The sequence below is a fragment of the Mus caroli genome, unplaced genomic scaffold (genome assembly GCF_978045245.1).
Source record: "Mus caroli unplaced genomic scaffold, Mus_caroli_1 scaffold_1, whole genome shotgun sequence".
Lineage (NCBI taxonomy): Eukaryota > Metazoa > Chordata > Mammalia > Rodentia > Muridae > Mus > Mus caroli.
The window spans coordinates 10,969,361-10,976,384 of record NW_028227256.1 but is presented as its reverse complement, the minus strand read 5'-3'; the positions used below and the strand labels follow the sequence as shown (position 1 = coordinate 10,976,384).

Sequence of the window (7,024 nt, the reverse complement as noted above, 5' to 3'; positions counted from 1 at the left end):
TGTTACTTTTTTGTGTGTACATGTGGTGTAAGTGCATGCATATTTTCATGTGTGCTGCTCTGCACATACATGCTGTGAAACCTAGAGGTTGATGTGGCATGTCTTCCTCAATCACTTTACACTTTTTATTGAAAATAGTTATTTTTCATGTAATATATTCTGAGACAGTTTTCTATCACCCAACTCCTCCCCTACCTCCCCTCCAATTCAAATTCAGATCCCTTCTTTCTCTAGAAAACAAACAGGCCAAGCATTTAAAGAATAGTTTTAGAAAAAATAAAAATAAAACAAAAGCAAGCAGGTCAAAATAGGATTACTATATTTTAAGACCAGGAGTTTCCCCATGTTGCCCAGCCTGGGGAACAGTGGCTATTCGCAGGCATCATCCAACCACTGCTCAGCATGAGAATTGTGATCTGCTCCATTTCCGACCTATCAGTTCATCCTTCCTTAGGGAAGTGGTGATTCCCCTCTTTCCTGGAGATTGCCATCCATATTCATGACAAACTTAGTGTGGCAATCTGACCTGCATAGTGCACTATAAGCCTAGAACTTCTGCATGGAGAGCAGTAACACACCATAAGCACATAGAAAACAAGCACATAGACACCAGGTCAGACGGAGGCTGACTCAGAAAACAAGTGTGACATGGATTCTGGGATGACAGCCTGGAATGGAATTCTATTCCTACACTTAACTCTGAGTGGACATTTTTCGGGGGGAAACTCTCGCTGTCCTGTGGACTCAGGAGACCCATCATGCATGACCTTAGAGACTAGCTTGCAAAAAGCTGAGAGGCAAAACCAACCTAATGGGAGTGGGATATGCAACATCTGTATTCCAAACATACTTTGCTTTAGACCAATTTTGATTAAACATCCTGTTTTCTAAAGATGATTTCATGCAGCTAAAATGGAAAGACAGCAGTTGACCATGTCAACGATGATCTGTGTTCTGTGTATCTACGTATCATCTACATATGTTTGTCTGTCTGTGTAGCTATAGATCTATATATTTTTTACAATGACTATTATCTTACAGTTTGCCTGGTAAGGATGACACTGGGGCACGTTCGGTGTCTTTTCTGGAAAAGAACATAGCCATCCTGCTTCAGCAGTCTTACAAGGCCCTGCCTGTAGTAAAGGGATCTTCTGGGAATGAGAGATAGGCCACAGAAGTGACATGCTGTGACCAGTCTGCTCTCACATGACCTCAGGAAACCCTTCAAGGAGAATCGCTGCAAACCCTGGGCTAGAGGGTAGGATCAGATGAACCATCTGCTTGCTTTGTAGATTGACATCAAAGGGGGATAGGAGGGACAGAGAGGCTGTCCCCTGTGCCTCTTTGCACCCTGAGACACTTCTGTGGGAATTAGGAAGAAAATGTCCCTTACACAATGTACTTCCCCCCACCCCCAATTTCTGTACCAAAAGATTTTTTTTTTCACATGACATTTTTGTATTTGTTATAGAAATTTCCATTAGGATCCATTCTAGTAACCACACATAAGACTTGCATTTTGGGTTTGAAATCGAAGGAATGCGGTCTCATTCCACTAATGGTGGAAAAACCCAGCTCATGAGATCAACATCCGCATAGTGGCGTCAGCCTGCCATTGTAGCCTCAGGCAGACAGCCAAGAGCAGGTGTCTTTCCTTCAAAAGCCTGTTAGTGCATTCCATGGACAGAATTGGACCATTTACAAATTATTCCAGGGAACGGAATTATTTCTCAAATTACCCACATATGAGAGATGGCTCCAAACTGGGCCATGGCCCCATGGGCTGACTGCCACCACAACGCTTCGCTACTAAGTCCGAAAATGAGAATGTGCTATTAGTGGGAGAAGAATTCTCTAACTGCAAAACGATTTTTCTCTCAAAAGAGAAATAATACCCATATTTAAAAGAAATCATTCAGCTGTCCCTGGGCCCTGATTAATCTTTCTATAACCATATAATGATTTATCTTTTTATCAACTATGACCTAAGGAATATTTTCACATCTGTGGACAATCTCTGGAACACTGTGGTCTCTAAGATTTAATTTTAGAGATTCATTTTAAGAGTTCTTTTGCTCCATGGGGGTCACTGATTCGAATCTACAGTTGCTCTCAGGGTTCCCGTACAAGAGGCATCCTTTAAATGGGACCTCAGCAAGTAGCCAGGTCTGCCCTGTTCTTCAGCCAGGAAATGGCCATTCCACACTTTCACTCTGAGTCTTTTCAAACATATACTTTCAAATAAATATTTCCCTCGTCAAGAAAGAATGTCAGTGTTTGCCAAGGAAGGCGTCTTTGTTTTCTGCATGTGACATTTTTGAAGAAGCAGAGGATCCAAGCTTACCACAAGTGTATCTTTTGAAAGCTGGACACACTATAATTATGCATGACTTATGGAGTGCATTAGGCACCAGTGTGCGTAAGCAAACAAAGGGGCCCTTGGCTGTGTGACTCAGGGTCTCATGGGCAAGACCACAAGTTCCAAATAGGTAGCAAGCACTTTGAAGACAGTAAAAAAGCAGAGTTCTGTTTTCAAGTTAGTTGAGCAAATCTTAGATTTGTAAGAAAATGAAATTTATATCATGTATAAGCTTGCCTCTCAGGAGGACCTTTCGGGAGCACCGTACTGTGGCTCCACGGTACATCACTGCGAGGTCTGCCTGCTTTCATGGACGGTTCTGACCTTCTGGGTCCTCTCAGGAGGACCTTTCGGGAGCACCGTACTGTGGCTCCGCGGTACATCACTGCGAGGTCTGCCTGCTTTCATGGACGGTTCTGACCTTTTGGGTCCTCTCAGGAGGACCTTTCGGGAGCACCCGTACTGTGGCTCCGCGGTACATCACTGCGAGGTCTGCCTGCTTTCATGGACGGTTCTGACCTTCTGGGTCCTCTCAGGAGGACCTTTCGGGAGCACCGTACTGTGGCTCCGCGGTACATCACTGCAAGGTCTGCCTGCTTTCATGGAGGGTTCTGACCTTCTGGGTCCTCTCAGGAGGACCTTTCGGGAGCACCGTACTGTGGCTCCGCGGTACATCACTGCGAGGTCTGCCTGCTTTCATGGACGGTTCTGACCTTCTGGGTCCTTTTTCCTGCCTCTGCCTCTTATAAAATAGGACTTATTGGTTTATGACCAGCAGTACTATGTGTTTCAAGGCCCTCAATTGCATCTGCAGAAACTATCTTCCAGCTAAAATCATACTCCCAAGTACCAGTATTTGCACATGTTGGCATTCAAAGTCATTGCAGCCAAGCCAGGTTGAAAATAACCAAAGGTAGGAAGTATGGGTATCTTGAATTAATAATTTTATTATTGATTATGTCTGTTGAAGTTAAGAGTAAATCAACTTTAGCTATCAGCCAATTACACATAAAAACCAACTCTTAGAAAACCTGGTGGTTTCAGAGAATGCCAGAGAAAAGTTAGCAGCCTGCCTTTCAGGTAAATAGCATGAAATATTTCAGACAGTGGAGGCTCAGGGCAATTTAAAAAGTGTGCTCTTCCACAAAGCCCCTCTCAAGTGTTTCAGCCTCCTTGTCTCTTCAGGGAAGCTAAAGCAGTCAGAGAACTCCGAGGCACCTGAAAGAGAAAATGCCTGAAGAGAGTGATGGCTCAGGTTCATAGTCACTGTGGCTGCCATTCTTAGAGCTTTCCTTCTGGATCAATATTCTTTCTCTATTGCATTATGTCAAATCTTTCTTCTACTTTAAAACAAAACAATTCTGGAAATCTTCTTTCAGTTGCTATAGAGAGGGTGCCATTTTACACTAATTGCGTTTTATTTCTATTCTGTAAGGGGCCGTAACAAAATCCCTTCAGCTGTGGCTTAAATAGCAGACTTTCTTCTCATTGTAGTAGAGGCTGGATATCCAAGATCAGAGAGTCAGTGTGGTTCAGGTCTAAGTAACACTCTTCATTCTGGCTCACTGGTGTTTTCATGTTGCCTGCTCTCTATGCATGGAGAGAGGGATGGGGAAAGAGGAAAGGTAAGGCTTCAATACTGCTGGATTAGGGCCCTACTTCTATGATTCTATTAAACCTTCCTGACAGCCCTATCCCAAACATCCACCCTGAGAGCCAGAGCTAGAGCTCTCAGTGTGAATTTGAGAGTAGCACAATTAGTGTGTCTTCTAATTGCCTCATGTCAATAAAGAGGATCACATATTTCAAAAATCCTTTCTGTCTTAAACTTTAATCGTTGTGAAGCTGAGGTGTATATAAGCTGGATGACTTTGGCCAGCCAGCTGACTTCTGTGAGTCCATCTTTCAACTAAATGTTGCAAGTCAGAAGTTATAGAGTTAAATAAGATGCAAAAGCAGTTTGAAGACTTGTGCTATTCAACACAAACTGTTTGTTCTCGCTCAGAGCTCCTTCCTCGCCAACTAAGATGACATTTGTATTGCTCACCTTCACATAGTAGCTTCAGAAAGCACCCACAGACGGCACACAAACACTTCTAATAAGAGCCAATATTGTGATCCAGATGCTCAGCTTTCTGCACATTAGTTACTTGAAGCTCGAGGAATGGAAACAGTTTAACATAGCATCTGTTCTCACATGCACTGACTTGAGAGGAGAATCAGCTGTTCTCACAAAAAAGCTGTCGGCGAGTTTAAACCAGAGTCATTAAGGCATACAGATGATTCATGGGACCAATGCCATATGCAGTCAGGAACAAGCAAATAATAAAGAGGATAGGTGGGGAGGAATGCAGATTCAACAATGAGATTTTCATCAAAACACCCGAATTCAAATATAAAAACTGCATCCTTCCATTTGAGATATCAAGATTTCAGCAAATATAAAAAGTACAGTGAGAGACAAGGGAGATGGTTCAGTCTGCAAAGTGTTTGCCATGCAAACAAGAAGACTGAGTTTATATTCTCAATGCCCCCATAGAAAGCCAGGCTCAATAGCAAACATGAGATACCACTATTATTATGAGAGAATTATATCAGAGATATAATAGTAAATACACAGAGGGAAGATACTATAGGCCTGTGGCCACCTTTCTTTCTTCTTCTTCTTCTTTTTTTTTTTTTTTTTTTTGATTAGATATTTTCTTCATTTACATTTCAAATGCTAACCCAAAAGTCCCCTATCCCCTCCCCCTGCCCTGCTCTTCTAACCACTCACTCCCACTTCTTGGCCCTGGCTTTCCCCTGTACTGGGGCATATAAAGTTTGCTAGACCAAGGGGCCTCTCTTCTGAATGATGGCCAACTAGGCCATCTTCTGCTACATATGCAGCTAGAGACATGAGCTCTGGTAGTACTGATTAGTTCATATTGTTGTTCCACCTATAGGGTTGCAGACCCCTTCAGTTCCTTGGGTACTTTCTCTAGCTCCTACATTGGGGGCCCTGTGTTCCATTCTATAGATGACTGTGAGCATCCACTTCTGTATTTGCCAGGCACTGGCATAGCCTCACAGGAGACAGCTATATCAAGGTCCTGTCAGCAAAGTTTTGCTGACCAATGCAATAGTGTCTGCGTTTGGTGGCTGATTATGGGATGGACCCCTGGGTGGGGCAGTCTCTGGATGGTCCATCCTTTCATCTTAGCTCCAAGTTTTGTCTCTGCAACTCCTTCCATGGATATTTTATTCCCTATTCTAGGGAGGAATGAAGTATCCACGCATTGGTCTTCCTTCTTGATTTTCTTGTGTTTTGGAAGTTGTAGCTTGTGTAGTCTAGGTTTCTGGGCTAATATTCACTTATCAGTGTGTGCATATCAAGTGACTTCTTTTGTGATTGGGTTACCTCACTCAGGATGATACCCTCCAAATACATCCATTTGCCCAAGAATTTCATAAATTCATTGTTTTTAGTAGCTGAGTAGTACTCCATTGTGTAAATGTACCACATTTTCTGTATCTATTCTGGGTTCTTTCCAGCTTCTGGCTATTATAAATAGGGCTGCTATAAACATAGTGGAGCATGTGTCCTTATTACCACTTGGAACATCTTCTAGTTATATGCCCAGGAGAGGTATTGCTGTATCTACCAGTAGTACTAGTTTTCTGAGGAACCGCCAGACTGATTTCCAGAGTGGTTGTACAAGTCTGAAATCCCACCAGCAATGGAGAAGTGTTCCTCTTTCTCCACATCCTCGACAGCATCTGCTGTCACCTGAGTTTTTGATCTTAGCCATTCTGACTAGTGTGAGATGGAATCTCAGGGTTGTTTTGATTTGCATTTCCCTGATGATTAAGGATGTGAACATTTTTTCAAGTGCTTCTCAGCCCTTCGGTATTCCTTGGTTGAGAATTCTTTGTTTAGCTCTGTACCCCATTTTTAATTTTTATTTGAATTTCTGGAGTACAGCTTCTTGAGCTCTTTGTATATATTGGATATTAGTCCCCTATCACAGATTTAGGATTGGTAAAAATTCTTTCCCAATCTGTTGGTGGCCTTTTTGTCTTATTCACAGTATCTTTTGCCCTAAAGAAGCTTTGCAATTTCATGAGGTCCCATTTGTGGATTCTTGACCTTACAGCACAGGCCATTGCTGTTCTGTTTAGGAATTTTTCCCCTGTGCCCATATCTTCGAGGGTTTTCCCCACTTTCTCTTCTATAAATTTCAGTGTCTCTGGTTTTATGTGGAGTTCTTTGATCCACTTAGACTTGATCTTTGTATAAGGAGAAAAGGATAAATCAATTCCTATTCTTCTACATGATAACCACCAGTTGTGCCAGCACCATTTGTTGAAAATGCTGTCTTTTTTCCACTGCATGGTTTTGGCTCCCTTGTCAAAGATCAGGTGACCATAGGTGTGTGGGTTCATTTCTTTGTCTTCAGTTCTATTCCATTGATCTACCTGTCTATCACTGTACCAGTACCATGCAGTTTTTATCACAATTGCTCTGTAGTACAGCTTGAGGTCAAGCATGGTGATTCCACCAGAGGTTCTTTTATTGTTGAGAATATTTTTTGCTATCCTAGGGTTTTTTTGTTATTCCAGATGAATTTGCAAATTGCCCTTTCTAACTCAGAGAAAAATTGAGTTGGAATTATGATGGGGATT

At 42.4% G+C, this 7,024-nt stretch overlaps 1 pseudogene; it reads right to left on the bottom strand.

Moving 5' to 3' along the window:
• Positions 1-338: 338 nt before the first annotated feature.
• LOC147006003 (signal recognition particle RNA) lies at positions 339-566 on the bottom strand (annotated as a pseudogene).
• Positions 567-7,024: the final 6,458 nt, after the last annotated feature.